A 16,581-nucleotide genomic window follows, 5' to 3' on the forward strand; every position below is an offset into this window, starting at 1 on the left:
ACTCACGAATATATTCTGTGAGTGCTCTAGCTCTCCTTGATGCATGGCATACATGGTGATCCAAAGAGGCCATCAAAGACTTGGATATATGATCTACAGAAAGGACCAGGGCTCAGACCTTCAGTACTTGTTCTTTTTTCCATATCCATAGCATAAAGGGCAGGTAGAGAGCAGGTAGTGCTTTGAGCACTATGGGAACCTAACACTACTGTGGGAAGTGTCATGGAGGACTATCTATGCTAATATCATGATCATGGGAAAGTCTGTGAGCATCTCCTGGGCCATTTGGACAACAGCCTTGGAGCAGAACAGCATCAATAATTAAGAAGCTGGGATAAACTCTAGACTTGGCTAGCCCTCCTGCCAAACCTACTTCTGTTCATAGGAACAGCTTACAAACATCAGTTAAAGCTGACTTGTGGGTGATACTTGAGCCAGCTGCAGAAAGGACAAAATGTGGCTGCCAAAGAAATAAGGTTCTCCCAATTTACAGGTAAGAAAGACAAGCCTTGGAGGGAAAAAGAAAACTGTTCAGCTACTGGTTAAATCTAATCCTGGGTCCCATCCCTCCTCCTTCATCCTGCCTTCCTAGCTTATAGTTAGGTCCTAGAACTGAAAGCATCCTTCCAGGGAAGAAGCATTTCTACATGACTGGTTTGCCAGTCAGCTTGGTTTGGGTTTCATAGAAGCCAATTCTGGGAACACTCAATCAGTTCTTACTCATGTTCAGCTAGAGGAAGCAAGAGGAAAGCTAAAAGCTGAGATATGCAAATGAGCACTAGGACTGCCAGACAAGTTAGTTCTTTTTTCCCCTGCAGAAAGGCATTCTCCTTTCTGCTCAACTGGTGCAAGAAGAGGAAAGATTTTCTTTTTTTTCCCCTAGACAACCAACCCCAGGAATATAAGTATCAGATCTGCACTTTTCCATATTGACAAATATTGGGTAAATAAGAACAATGCTGGCAAAACAAATGACTTGCCCTCCCCAGAGACAGGAGAAAGGGAACCCACATCACTGAAAGAGATCTGTTTTTTGCCCACCTTCCTTTCACATAGAACCAAGCTTTAATTAAGGTGCAGCTCTCTGGAGGGCACACCACAGTAGTGAAAAAGAAAGTGAACAGATGCTTCTTTTATAAGATAGAAAAGAAATAGTGGTTTAAATCTGTGGTTTAGACATTCAACTCTGTGTTACATCCTACAGAGAAGTCCTTCTCCTCAGTCCTGTAGAGCCATGGCCTCTAGAAACACTTGCAGAGTAGCTGTAAGACATAGCTGGAAAGAGCTCAGGGAAGGCTGGCTAACACAGCTGATGCATTAGTCAAACTTTTCCACTGCAGTAAATAGGTATATGAGAGAAGGAACTTAGAAGACAAAATGGTATGTGGGATTATAGTTTCAAAAGTTTCAGTGTGTGGCCAGCTAACTGTACAGCTTTAAGGCCTGTGTCAAGGCAGAAATATGATAGAAGGGTGTGCTTGAGTCATAGCAGCCAGGAAGGAGAGAGAGAAGGGTGGGGCGGGATCAAGGCATAGCACTAATAGTCAACTTCCTCTATTCAGTATCTGGATCCCACCTGTACCTCCCAATAATGCCAGGCGGTTACATCTCCACCAGTGGATCAAGCCATTATTTAGATCACAGTCATCGTAATGCATCTGAGACAGGATGCATAGACAGGGAGATTTGAGGGGATGTGGAAAAGGAATGGAGTCCTTCACCTGCAAGTCTGGCTGGAGCCCCACCAGCTGAATGTCAAGAACACATCTGGCTGTTAGGATGGCCAAGTGGTCTGAGGTGACAAACTCAGGTTCAAGAGTGCAAGCTAGCACAATTTGCTGTGAGGTTGCTGACTCAGAGATAACTCTTCTTTCAGATAGAGCTGTTGCCGGTAGGAATGTTAAAATAGTCGTGAGCCATGCTGAAGGCCAATGATAGCCTCTTTTTTCCCAGCTGTAAACCCACGTGTTTCTAGAGTTGACACTGCATAGGAGTACAGGAATGAACTCATTGCCTCTGCAGACTTAAAAGTCAGAAGAAGTTTGGAAGTCAAGCAAAGGCAAAGTTTATTCAAGGAAAACAATTTTATTAGACTTTAAAATACAAACCCTGGGGAAGCCAAACTGTAAATCTCAGTTGGTACCCAGAGAAGGAGAATGGGGAAGAGAAGGGGGAAAATCATGCAGTATGTTAAGCTGTCCTGGAGGTTAGCCACTTGTCAGATATCAAGCATGTGAAGGGAGTGGGATAGACCTTTAGAGAAAGAGTGAGAAAGCTCAAAATGCCAGAAAAGGTGCTGGCCAACATTTGAAAGAAAGATGGAGAGAGGAGGGAAAGGGAGGGAGGGAGGAAAAAGGGAAGAAAAGACAGATAGAGCTGAAACTCAGGGCTACTTATAAGGACTGCACGAGTGAGCAGGATTCTGGAAATAAAAAAAATAGATTATCTCATTAAAGGTATAATTATTCCACCTAACTCTTTAGCTTGGCTTAACGTAATCCTGACTTCTTAGGGATAGTCCATTGGCCAAAAGATTGACCAGCCCAACTAGATTAATAAAAGAATCCTGGCTTTAAAGTCCCGACAATAACTCAGGATGCTACAAGCATTAGCAGGGAGCCTTGTCTCTGGCCTTACACACTGCTGACACAAATATTTCCCCAAAGCCCTTCTGAACTTTGTATTGGGAATCTTTAAGCTCCCTGAAAGAACTCATTTTATGTCTCACCAACTTTTAAGAAGCAGGCTAGATGCACCGTCTCCAGTAAATCTGCACACTCCAAATTTCATCCCTGTAGTGCTTTCCCAGTCTCTGTATGACCATCTCACCCAGACCCCACACCAGAGGACCCTTAAACTCATATGGCTCAGGCAGCAACCACCCCCTCCTATTGCTCTCATCTTCCGGCTCCTGATAATCTTGCAATTAAGGGCTGGGCTGGAGGAATTGGGTTTGAACACTTAGATAAGGCCTGCCAGAGCTCAGCACTATCTCCTTTTGTTTTCAATCATCCTGACATAGCCGAGGCAGTGAGGGAATGACGTGCATGCTAATGATGCCCACAGAGTGAGGCCAAGATAACAGTTCTCACCATAGCCGTGGTTGAGTCTCCCACCACTGCATGTAACTGGGTCACTATTTTTAGTTGAAACTTCTAGTCAAAAATGTCAAATTGGAAATGAATCTGAATTTGGTTGAGGAGAAACTAGGGAAGGTGCTTTCCGTCTCATCTCTTAGCAGCTTGCCCTGGGAACTAGAAAAGGCCCTTTCTTGGCTAAGGCCATAGGATTGCCTACCTAAATAACTGACATTCTGTGGATCAAAGACTAGAAATGCCCAAGGGGGAAGAGAGCAGGCCCTATGAAGCCAACATCTCTGCTGTGAAGTTCTTACCTGCATCTGCCTTCTAAGTTCTATACCAAGGCCCGGTGTCCTTGGTTATTAGATAAGAAAATGGAAATGCCTTGTGGGGTCATCTCTACAGTCAGCACATATAGCAAGCACTCCTTTCAGTCTGAGCTGTAGAAGACACACCCACCTTCTTAACCTCCACTGCTCTTCTGCTCGACACCAAAAGTGCCTTATTTTTCAGGACAGAATAAAACACAACATCTTAGAAGTTTTCTTCTAAGGGATTAGGGATGTCCCCGCAGCTAAGAATGCTGCTCGGTCTTTCAGAGGACGGGGTCCCAGCATTCATGTGGAAGCTCCCAGCTCTCTGTAACCCCATTGGACGGGGTTTCATGCCCTCTTTTTTTTTTTTGTACTCTGTACACATACATACACACCAGCAAATGCTTGTACATAAAAAATAAAACCAATCTTTAAGAAGAAAATTTTGTTCTAGATCTGGCTAGATTAGAACTAGGTAGAACACTTGCATAATATGTGAGAGCTCAGGATTAATCTCCATACTTTCAGAAAAACAAGCAATATCAAAAATACTGTCTTCATGTAATAAAAGGTTGTGCCGAACTCAAGACTAGGGAAAGATCAGTCATTGAAAGCAAGTCTCCTTCTCCTGGGCTGGGGGCAAAATGTCTCAGTGACTTAAAGCTACAATCACTCTTCATTTTCTCTCTGTGTCTTTGTCTCTCCCTGTCTCTCTCTGTCTCTGTCTGTCTCTCTTTGTCTCTCTGTCTCTGTCTGTCTCTCTCTGTCTCTGCTTCTCTCTCTGTCTCTCTCTGCCTCTCTCTCTCCCTCTCTCTCTCTCTCTCTCTCTCTCTCTCTCTCTCTCTCTCTCTCTCTCTCTCTCATAGCCTCCAAGATAGAAATATCATGAAATGCTTTGGTTGAAATGACAACATGTGTTCTGTACTTTATACTAATTCTATCATTTAATAGGGATGTCCTAGGTAGTGACAAGAATATATGTCAGCCTCGGCTAGCCTTACCCTCATCCATCTTATTTAATGAAATATGATCATTTCCTGAGTTGAGGAAGGACTTAACAAAAAAACATGTACCAAAATGTGATACAAAACTATTACTATAACATGAATAAATTATACAGTGATATGGAACCAGGTTATATAGGTGGAAACTTAAGCAAATCTATTCTTTCAAGAATGATCTGCCCTGTAAAACTATGGTCCTAGTAAAGGAGAGAAAGTCAGAGGAGGTGGCTGCAGCGAGCAGATGGATGCCCCTGCTTCTGCAGAGAACTGGGTGGGAATCTTCTTGAGTCAGTACTAGTCAGGAATAAGGAAAATAACACGATTAAACATCCTCCTCACCAAGGGAAGGGACTTAGCTGAACTTATTTGCTCCCAAACCCTGAGAGAACCACAATTAGGGTAGAGAATGGGATCCTGAAGTGATTGAGAATGGATTCATGTTTGACTCCTTAGGCTACTCTCTTCCCCTTTCTTCTCTCTTCCCATATATATGACCATCTGTACAAGGGTAGAAAAGAAGAAATCCCACAAGCTGCTGGGGGGCACATGTGGGAGGGTTGCCTACACTCACGGGGCACTTACTGTGAGCCACTTCACATGTGGTCCTTCAGTCAAATGTCCACCACAGGAATGGATTTCCTCATTCCACAGATGAAGTTCCAGGCCCATCCAAAGGCACAGCTGGACTCTGAAAACAGTATAGCACACTAAGAGTCCATATACTTCTCACTGTCCCCATCGCTCCCATTGGGACAAAGACCCTTGAGCTCTGCCCCAAGAACTCAAGGTTTTGTACTTAGAGGTGATTTGTGGGATTTATAGTATGGACCTGATAGCAGCACACAGAAAATGTCTACTTATGGCAGTACAGATTCTTGAGAGCTTTCCGTGTGTGTGTGTGTTTGTGTGTGTGTGTGTGTGTGTGTGTGTGTGTGTGTGTGTGTGTTGTGTGTGTGTATGAGTGTGGGGGGGGGCTTAAATGGGCTTAAATCTCTGCCAATCACTTTATATCATCTCATCCTAGGACACCTCTCAACCCACTCTCCCTTTGGGCTATTTGTTATTTCTTGTCAGCCTAACTGCTACCCAGCTTTTCAGCAATTCCCCATCCCCTTATGTTTCCACTGACATCAAGCGGGCTTCATCTGATTATCCCTGCAATCACATTCACACACTTTATTCTACCTCATCATCCAAAAACCTAATCTTGGTATTTACCTTCCCTGTGTGAGCATGTCCACCCAATAGCCATGGTAAATTCTGGAGCCAGCCTTTCCTTTAGTCTTGTTCTACTTCACCGATGTAATATCAACACAGACAACATTTCTGCCACTCTGCCTACTTGTATTGATGAGACTCCCAATTATGAGACTGAAGCAATCTCCCAGTTGGGCCGTCTGCTTCCTGTTGTGGCTCTTGAGTGTATTCCGTAGTCAGCATACAGACAGGTCCTATGCAGGAATAAATTCGGGTATATACCTGGTACACTAGAAATTCCATTGTATTCCTCTCCAGAATGTCAAAGAACCAGCTTTACCCACATTGAAATGTAGATTCCCAGACCCAGAGCCAAGCCTCAAAACCAGGAAGGGATTAGTAATAACAAACACTCAAGTGGTGTCGCGTGCCCAACGTCTCGCCAGCAAGAATGACGCGCGGCAACAGGATTCTTCTGCGAACAAGCCTTTATTGTACAGCTCTCTTGAACAGGGACAGGGACAGGGGACAGGGGACCCCGAGGGAGGAAAAGGCACTGCTTATATATGCTTAGGAGACTCGTGTCGCTACCCGATTGGTGCAAGCCCCAATGCCCAATTTGCATGCCCCGAGAGCGGGCTGTGACTTGCTTGGCTCATGTGCACTGCGTCCTTTGGGGTGGACAACAGCTGTGCCCTGCTGACTCATTCACAGGAAATCGGCGCCATCTTTGGGCGCGGTACGGGCGGCTACCAACAAAGTGGTGTTCCTGCACACACAATGCTGAGTACCCGGATGGGTGAGACAGGAATTTCCTAAAGAACCTGCAGTGGGGCTGCTCTTCTTTCCCATAACCCCTGAATGGAACTAGGATCTGATTTCAGGTGCAAGCAGGTCAGGTGCCATCACAAGATTTGTCTCCGCCACTGCTTGGAGGTGGGACCCTTGGTCATGGGTTGCTTCTGCAGAACTGATATTACACAATGACATAAGCCATGTTATAATGACATCTCCCTGGCAGGGTTGTTGTGGGGATCAGTACCTCACAGTTTGCCCAGCACTTCTCAAAAGTGCTAAATACTTCACAAATGTGAGTGTTATGGTAATTATTGATGCATTTTCCTGAAAACATCAGTTATTTTTTGGCTGATGGCTTTCCTTAACTTGGAGGCTAGGTAGGGATCTCCGTGGAAAGTCACTGATTGCTAAGTAACATGATCCCCCATTTATTCCCTGATCCTCTTTTTCTTACACATGCACCCACATGCACAGACACTAAGCATATGTATGAAAGCTTCTATTGTACCTGTTAAGGATAATTAAGAAATGAAAGGTAGTTGTCAGTCACCGATAATCAAGTCGTGTTGGTACTACTTTCATTGATTGCAGAAATAAGCTTTATTTTGGCACCTGTATATGTTTTCCAAGTTAAGCAGAAAATATAGCTAGAAACAAGTAACATTTGTTTATTTAAATATACCTTAGATAGATAAGTGGTCCTCACACATTTCAGAGGTGGGCAGAATGTAGCATTTAAGATGTTTTAATAATGAAAGACTTTTCTGGCAGACACACACACACACACACACACACACACACTCAACATATAAATACACACCAAGTTTCATTTTTTGACACTGCTTCTTTCCACATTTAATGCTATTCACTGTTTCACAATTCTATCTACAAATCATCTTTGTTTTAAAGTACTGGGGAGTTAGCACATGCTAAGCAAACCCTCCCCCTGAGCTTCAGGCCCTCGCTGATGAAGCAATCATTCCACCTCTGTGCTACATTCGCACTCACCACCCTCTTTTGAGACAGGGTCCACTTAAGTTGTTTGTTCGGGGTCTAGTTAAATTGTTCATGTTACCTTGGTATCCTCCTGCTTCACCTTCTAAGACTCTGGGATCACAGACCTATACTGCCAGATCCTTCTGCCTTTTCTGTTAGAGTAGAGAAATGTTGATCAAGTGAATAGAATTCTAACCTGGATAGAGACCTACATTTCCAATTGGCCAAGATCAATCACATGGGTAAGGGACTAACTCTAGGGAGGTAGACTTACCTTAAGCCATGCTAAAGTGATGTGGGAAAATTAGTCCTTTACTGAAATCCTGTACCTTTTCTTCTTAGAATCCCTGTTCCTAGCTCAGCAGCTTGCTAAAACACATAAGTCTGCTTTTCTTCTTTCTACTTATTTCTCAACTATGCTTTCATTAACACCTCGAGCTTCCCCAACACTTGGTGTTTCCTTGTTCTTTGTCTGAAGTCTCCCTCCCTGCCACATAGCAGCTTGCCTGCCATGTACCCAACCTCAATGGCACAGCTTAGTTTTCTTTCTCTCTTCCATTCTCTTTTCAAGAGCTGATGAGATTTGCAACTTGCCTGCCCCTGGGTTTTGTGTTTAAAACTCTAATAAAACTGTTCTTGTACTTACATTTCAGTCTACTCTTAAATTTTTGTAGTAGTGAGACCAGAGACCCCCAAAAGGAGAGTCCAGTTTCTTCTGCATCATCACCTTCCCTTAGCCTTTTGAAAGATGCTCTATTCTGGGCTTCTGTTTTCCTTCTTGCATGAATTTTTTCAGTATCAACCTGTGGTTTTTCCCAGCAATGGGTCCAGTTCTGTTTTGTCCATTTGTGTATACATGTACCATGTACATGTAGTTTCCAGGAAGGTCAGAAAGAGAGTATTGGATCTCCTAGAACTAGAATTACAGATGGCTGTCAGCCACCATGGGGTTGCTAGAGGCTGAAACAAAGTCTTCTCTTGGAACAGCAAGGGCTCTTAAGCATAGAGTCATCTCTCCAGCCCATTATAGACACATTCTTTTTTTAAAATATTTACTTTATTTTATTTGTGTGTGTGTGTGTGTGTGTGTGTGTGTGTGTGTGTGTGTGTGTGTGTGTGATATTTGCAGTGCCAAAGGAATCCAAAAGAGGGCATTGGATCTCCTGGAGCTGAAGCAGCAAGCAGTTGTGAGCAGCGCAGTATGGATGTTCAGAACCAAACCCTGATCTGCAAAAGCAGCCAGTGCTCTTAAACATGGAGCCATCTCTCTAGACCACCTCAGCACATTATAAAAGGGGGTGTGTCTCGACCAAAGTGGGCATGGGCCCAGAGTGTTCCATGAAGAGTGGACCTAGCAGTCATGTGTTGCTCAGAGTTGTGCATGCCCATTTTCAACCTGCCATTCCAAAGCAGAAAGAAGGGAAGAGATACAAAGAACTTTGTACAGAGAACTGAGATTTCTCAGATGGCCAAGGATTCCAGATGCCACTTTTTCTTTATCCTAACATTTTAGGTATTCAGATTTTAGGATACCAGGGGGCTAACAGTAATGATATTCCTTCTACCTCTATGTGTAGCGAAGACTACAACTCAATGTGCCTCCTCCAAACATCTGTACAGGGTCAAAACTTCACATTCTTTTCTGGCAATACAAGTCACTTCTCTCCTTTTTATGCTTCCCTTTGGAAATGTAGAGTTAGACTGTCTACATGAAACCGACCCCCTTCTTAGAGACCCAAGTCTTCATCATAGGCATGAGCTAATCTCTGAGTCCCTGCCGTACTGCTATCTCTCTGTCTGTCTGTGTGACCATGGCTTTACTAACTCCTCTAATATACTTATTACCTCCTAGGAAAATTTGCTTCCGTGTACCCCTTGAATACCAGTGTGGTAGTTTTAGTGAGAACGGCCCCCATATGCTCATATGTTGGAATACTTGGTTGTCAATTGGTAGATGGATTAGGAGGTATGGCCTTGTTGGACAAGGTGTGTCACTGGGGAGGGCTTTGAGGTTTCAAAAGACTCAGACTGTTCCCAGTGTGTTCCTCCTTGGTCTCTTGCTTTCAGTTCAAGACATGAGCTCTCGCTATTCCTGATGCCATGCCTTTACTCTATCACACTGGACTCTAACCCTCTGAATCTGAAAGCACAATTAAACATTTTTTAAATATAAGTTGCTTTGGTCATGGTGTTTCATCACAGCAAAAGAATAGTAACTAAGATGAGCAGACCAGAGACCTTTCCGTTAGAAGCACAGAATCATAGTCATTGGGCCAGGCCTCTCTCTGCCTCAGTTTCTTCACAGAAAACTTGAAGCCTCTCATTCACAGAATTTGGTGAAGATTAACTGGGTCTCTGAGGAACTGAGCACTGTGTCTGATGTGGTGTATAATTTAACAGTGTTGGGAATGGCTGATCATCTTCTGTACCAAGCTTTTTATTTGTGCCACAAAACATTGCAAAACAGATGTTATTGCCAGACCCATTTATTAGACTGGGAAAACAGAACTCTCATCAGGAGACCTCTCACCAGTAGATGCCGTCTACTGATAGGGTAGCCTGGCATTCAGATTCAAGCAGTCAGCTCTGATTCCAGAGCCCCATTCTTGATCATTGTGGGAATCACCTCAGAGACACAACAGGAAGGTAATAACTCTGCTGGCCAAAAGGCTGAGCCCAAGGCTAGGTCCACACCGATTCCAACTGCAGGCCTCTCCTTCCCTTACAGAGGGTAGGACATCTTCTCTGGGGAATGTTTGGGTAATCTCTGCTCAGTGCTTCAGTGCTTCCTACAAATGTCCCATTGTGTAAAAACCACTAGTCACATGAGATCCTGCCCCTAGTACCTCATGTCACCAATCTCAAGATCAGCATTTCCCCTCTATAGTACCTAACCTCCAAACAGAGTAACAGTCTGAGGAGTCCTGATAATTAGAATTTCAGCATGTGAACATGGTAGTGGGGAGGGACATACAATCTGACCCATAATGAAGAGTTCAGTACCCTTGAATCGCTTGTTGCAAATCCCATGATCCAGCCCCCCACAGAGGCCCTTCTTCATTCTGAGCCAAATAAGCAGTCCTGTGTACCTAGAAAGGCTGGGGGGTCCGTAGAGCAAGGCCACAGGCAATAACCTGAAGGCGGGTTTCCGGCAGGGAGTGAACCTGGCACCAGGAAGATGTTTTCATGCTCCTAGTGAATGATCTGGGTTTTAAATGACTTTTGCAAAAACATGCTCATATCTTACTAAGGCCTGTGGGCTTGTTTTAATCACTTCTCAAAGCTACGCTAGACATTCACAGCTCAGGATACTCAGTTTAGCCTAATAAAAAAAAAAGTAATTACATCATATTAAAGATAATTTGATTGTTACTGAGACGATAATTGAGTTGAAATGCTTATTGTAACAGACACATCAGATTGGCAAGGAAGAAGCTAGGCTTAAATGCAAACAGTGTTGATAGTGGAATTAAAAGATTGTCGATGCCGTTAATCCAATCGTAATTATTTTCTCAACATAAATTCCCGAGTAGCAAGGCACAATTATATCTACAAACAGTCATAAGAAAATAATTACTTCACACTTCCACCTGAAGCAACAGTCCATAAAACCCTGATGAGGTACGTCCTGAGAAGCATGGCTCCTCTGAGTTACAGTAGACAGCAAAGGCCAGCTCCTGGGTACCAAGTTCTGCCTGCGCAGTCTTGTCTGAGAATGTTCTTTGCAAAGCCTGAGAATTTCTTTGCAGAGGAATAACACATCACCAGTCCTCAGCTCGTCAACCTGCTCAGCCTGCCAGCCACTGGCCTCATATTCATCAACATTGCACCTTCTTGCCTTGTTTGTCCCTAGAAGACTCACAGCCTTCTGGAAAATGCAGATTTCATAGTCCACCACATCAACATGTTATCTTTTTTCTGGTAACCCCCAAGCCAAAAACAAGTGTTCCATGGGCCAAAACTGAAGCTAGTGTCCTAGGTTGTTTTATATTTTGATAAGAGTTAGTTGTAGAAAAAAAAGGTTTTATTACATCATACATCTTTCATCACTGGGGGAAGACAAACTAAGAGTCCAAGGCAGGAATGTGTAAGTAGAAACAGAAACAGAGGGATCCATGACACCAGCCACATATGTGGCAGAGGATGGCATTGTCCAGCATCAGTGGGAGGAAAAGTCCTTAGTCCTGCAAAGGCATGTTTCCCCAATGTAGGGTAATGCCAGGGCTTTGAGGTTGGAGTGGGTGGGTGGGAATGGGAGCGACCTCATAGAAGCAGGGGGAGGGGGAGGAGGTATGGGAGGGGGGAGGGGATAACATTTGAAATGTAAATACATAAAGTATCCAAGAAAAATAAAATTATGTAAACAAAGAAAACAGTAAGGCTCATATGTGCTCACAAACTGAAATAGCAAGCACAAGGACCGCAGCAGTCTGCGACATCCCTTCCATGTCATATATGTTACGGCTGTTAGCTTGGTGTTGTGTGGGACTCTTAACAGTGGGAGCTGGACTCTTTTGTCTCTCACTCTGACTCTTTTGTCTGTTCATGGGATTCTTTTCTTCCCATGGGCTTGCCTTGTTCAACCTCAATATCAGGGCTTTTGTCCTGCCTTATTGTACCTTGTGTTGTGTTCGGTTGTTGTTTCTTGGAGGCCTGCTCCTTTCTGAAGAGAAAAGGGTGAGGTAGATCTGGGGGAGAGGGGATGTAGGGCAGGGAAGGAACTGGGAGAAGTGAAGGAAGGGGAAACTGTGGACAGGATATATTGTATAAGAGAAGATTATTTTTCAATAAACTTTTTGAAGTAAGATAAAAAAAAAAAAAGAAACAGAAGCAGGGACCATGGAGAAATGCTGCTTACCGGCTTGTTCCCATAGCTGGGCCAGCCTATGTACTTATGCCATCCAGGACCACTTTCCCAGGGGTGGCTTTATCTTCACTGGCCTGGTGGCCTCCTATGTCAATCTTCAATCAAGAGAATGTCCCTACAGGTTTACTTACAAGCCAATCTTATGGAAGCACTTTTCCAACTGAGATTCCTCTCCCCAGGTATTAGTTTGTGTTAAGTTGACGGGGAAAGTTAACTACCTCAGTGATGGAGGACCTTCATACTTCAGCATTTGGGGGTTCTCTGGAAATCTTGTTATACCTGTTGTCCTTGTCTTTTGTTCTTGCTTGCTATCTCACTCTTTTCTACCTCCTCAAACAACAATCCTACCTGCCTCTCACAGATAATCCACAGAGATACCAGGCTAACAGAGGCAATGGACAGGAACCCTATTGGAATGTTTGTTTTAGACCCCAAAACCACATGGACACCTGTGAGACTTGGAACAACCAGGATAGGGAACATCCATCAAGATCCTTAGGGAACCCTCCAGTCCAGATCCACTATTAGAGGCCCTGCTCTCATCTCCAGAGGTCTGGCCAGGAGATGTTCCTAGGAAGCTCTGATATCTATCTGTAAGAATATAGCATCTTGGCCAAAGCTCCCCATCCTTACAGACGGTCAGGCACATCCTAGCTCTCTGTCTTTTCAAGTGTACAAGGGGTATCCTCATGGTTACTAAACTCAGCCGTTGTTATTCATGGGAGACTTCACAGTATAGAATAAAGAAGCATCTATGCTCACAGCATGGGAATCTGATAGATTCTGTCCTCCTAGAAGAGCCAAGCTAAGGGGCTCACTGAAGTTTTCATAGGATGGGATGTGTTATATTGATGAAAGCTGGGGTCCAGATCAGCAAGGAAGGGGAATGAGAAGCCATACCACAGAACTGCAAGCTGAGTCTACCTTTATGCCAGAAGTTTAATCTTTATATAATAATATTAGATTGGTATGTCTGAAAATTCACTATGCTTTAAGAATGACCTGAACACGTTATCCGTTTCTGGTTGCTCCATTTCCAGAATTTTCTGGTATGATCCTGGTTCTGAGAATTTATTCTTTCTTTCGGGGCTACAGATCAAATCCATGGCCTTGCCCATACTGGGCAAATGCTCTCATACTGAACTACATTCCAGTTTGATATTTACCTTTTATATAGAAATCTGGTAACTCTTATCTTACCAACACAGAGACTACATTACTCTAGGGATAACTTTGGAAAGGGTAAGGCTTGGCTCTTGTCCTTAAAGTCACTTTGTTCCTAGAAAGGAATCCAATTCATGGAATGCACTGCACTCCATACTTGTGTGCCCTGGGGACTATTGACCCCATCAGCTCCTCTATTTTACCCATCAGAATGTCTGCTTAGAGAATGGAAAGGAAAGGGTTTTTAAGCTCGTTTAAAGATGAAGAAGAGTTTTTCACAAATCTATCTTGTACCTGTCACCTGTGGGCCTTGGTCCCCCTGAGGCAACAGGAATTCTCCTAGTAAAGTGTTGCCCTTATCATTTGGGTCAACAAAGGCTTTATGAAGGATATAGGGGCCAATCACAATACAGAAGGTTGGAAGCAAAGTAAAAAGAAAATATATGCCCCCAAGATACGAGCTATAGTATCCTTTTAGAAAGAAGAGAACCATACACAGTCCCTATTGTGCGGAATCTGCCATTTTCCCTGTAGGTGTGGAATCCCAGTCACTGGACTAACGAGAAGTCACATAGAAGACCAGAGAAGAAAAAGGGTATGGGACAACTAGAGGAAGGAGAGTGCTTGAATGCTGTCTTATGACAGTAATGGGCACCAAATATAGAGGGCATGGGAAAATGGTACAGAGAGAAGAAAGTAGAATGAGGGGTCTGCAGGCCTAATAGGCAGCCTGAAGACACAGCTCTGATTCAGTAATGAGAGTCATTGAGAAGATGCAGGGCAATTTGCACCTAATTTCTCATGAACAGAAACACCTTCACTCTGTTCTGCAACATCATTCCAAAGACAAGCAGTGAGGAAGGAGGAGGAGGGGGTGGAAGAGGAAGAGGAGGGGAAGAAGAAGAGGAATAGGGGGAGGAAGCAGAGGAGGAGGAGGGAAGAAAAGGAGGAATATGAGGGTGAGAAGGAGGAGGACAAGGAGGAGGATGAGGAGGGGAGGAGAAGAAGGAATTTTAACTGTAGTCACACTATCTAGAAAATAAAATCTAGCCTTTGAGTTCACGCTACACACTTGGCACCCCATTGGATCATTATTTAGATTGTGCAAGAAATTGATATCAGTCCAGGGTCCCCCAGACCAAGTTTTCAGCACAAAAACTATTTGTTTGCCCTAGAGGGATAAAGAGCAGGGGCTAAGAGACAAAGAAGAAATAGAAGGCTAGGGAGAAGGAGAAAGGAAGAAGGAAGGGGAGGCAGGAGTATTTGCCATGGGTGTGGGCCTGATGGACAAAGGACTGCCTCTGGATTGAGAGGTGGCAGATGTGGCCCACAGGCAAATGGCAGTTTATAAAGGTAAAATGGGAGAGCGTATGCTAAAATGAGGTCTTTAATTTTAATTGGGCATATCAATTATGTGAGCTAGAGGAGGCTTTTGATTGCTGGACTTCAATACTTGGATAGCTGGACCTTAGCAGTCAGCCTCTGGAGGAGGAAATGGACAAATATGGGAATAGACCTCGGTATCTAGCTTTAGCAATGTAATCCAACATTTTTTAGCAATGTAGAAAGAAACAGGATAAAGGACAAGTCCTACCAGAGCCACATTCACCCTGCTTGAGCTCGCCAGAGTCCTTCAATCACTGTCTGGAGCAATCTACAGAGACCTGGTTGGGTAGGTCCAACTGAGGAGAACAGAGATCTGGAGTGGCATTATTATGACTTCAATGTTGTGCTATTTCCTCCAGAAATGATGAGGAAGCAGACAGAGGGATATTCCAGGGAACTGAACAAGTTGGTGGGCCCAGTCTAGGATAGTGTTGGAAAGTTCAGTAGACAGGGGGTGCTCCATGAATAAAAAGGAACACTAAACAGACCCATGCTTTATCTGATCTAAAACATCATGACACTGGGAAAGTGGAGTGGGCAAAGACCATCTTAAAGCTTTCCCAGATGGGGATACTGTCCAAGAGAGGATATAAATGCCTAGCAAGGTTACTTAAGCATTGTTCTGGGCACCAGCAAATATTTACAAGATCATTTCCTTTTCCCATTGCACCTCAAAATGTGTTCAGTAAGGCTTGCTTTATGGTAACACCTACAGTTCATTTACAAATAAGATGATTATGCAGATTGTATTGTAACAAAGGAGGGTGGGCTCTCACTACAATGTGATCGAGTGTCTTTGCCGGAATGTGGTCAATGAAGATTCAAAGAGGTAGGAGAGTATGGGAAGATAGAGGTAGAGGATAGAGTTGGGAAGTCATAAGAAAAAGAGTGCTTGTGACTCCCAGAAACTTGGAAAGAATTCCAAGAAAGAGTGGCTGGCTTAACACTTTCATGTATAGGAAGTACTGCCCTGCCAGAACCATTGGAGAAAACATCTGTTGTTTGTTGTTTTAGCTAGGTATGTAGCGCTCAGAAGCTTGTCACAATACTGCTAGGAAACTCCCACAGAGGTGCATAGGAAGGTGTGTCTGGGGTTGAGCATGGTAGAGCATGACAGGGGCAGGAGCACTGGCTATGCTGTTGCGGAATATTGACTGCTGTCTCCCTGAGCTTTGTTCTTGCACACATCGCCCCCAAGGCTACCCTGTGCACCAGACCAATAGCCAGGAGTGATGTATAAGAAGTTCCAATCTGTGAGCCTCACAGGGCTCTGTGGGGGCTGCACAGGGGCTAGGTGTTTGCCTGACCCCATCCCAGCTGAAATCAGGCTGCCCCTGCCATTCTCCTATGGCCTCCATCCCAGTAAGGAGAATGGAAGGATGTTTAAGTAATTAGACTAAATCAAACAGATGTTCCTTTCGGTGTGTTTGCGATTACTTTATAATTAACTAATGGGCTTCAGAGCAGTCACTTTTATGTGCATCTAATGGCTACATAATGATATCACCTGTTCTGCGGCTACATTATAGCAGAGATGGAGGCTAATGAACTTTGAGTCTATATCCTGTCACCTTTGCAATCAAGAGTTACATTCTGAGTGGCAGTGACCAGCAGAGGGCTTGGGTATCTGATGCTTCCCCAAATATAATCCTTTACTCCTTGAATCATGGAAAACCTGATGGCCCACTGAGAAGAGAACTTCATGGCCACTAGGGAGGTTTTACTTAGCTGGGCATGGTGTGTGAATTCCCCATACCTCATTTATTTCTTAACTG

The 16,581-nt window shown here is 44.0% G+C and overlaps 2 long non-coding RNA genes across 3 annotated transcripts in view; one reads left to right on the forward strand and one right to left on the reverse strand.

Moving 5' to 3' along the window:
• Nucleotides 1-16,581, forward strand: part of LOC148007339 (uncharacterized) — an 84,462-nt gene continuing 67,881 nt past the window's right edge. Inside the window, exon 1 of one of the 2 annotated variants that reach the window (XR_015650882.1) lies at nt 1-493. This is a non-coding gene — a long non-coding RNA (uncharacterized LOC148007339). The remainder of the gene's footprint in view (nt 494-16,581) is intronic. The other variant, XR_015650893.1, reaches the window with a different exon arrangement.
• LOC102549042 (uncharacterized) lies at nt 2,070-6,023 on the reverse strand. Its single transcript, XR_015650868.1, has 4 exons — nt 5,940-6,023; nt 5,617-5,849; nt 4,981-5,086; nt 2,070-2,422 (listed from the first exon to the last, which is right to left on the reverse strand). It is a non-coding gene; the product is annotated as an uncharacterized LOC102549042 (long non-coding RNA).

Source organism: Rattus norvegicus, chromosome 1, assembly GCF_021556685.1.
Source record: "Rattus norvegicus strain SHRSP/BbbUtx chromosome 1, alternate assembly SHRSP_T2T, whole genome shotgun sequence".
Taxonomy (NCBI): domain Eukaryota; kingdom Metazoa; phylum Chordata; class Mammalia; order Rodentia; family Muridae; genus Rattus; species Rattus norvegicus.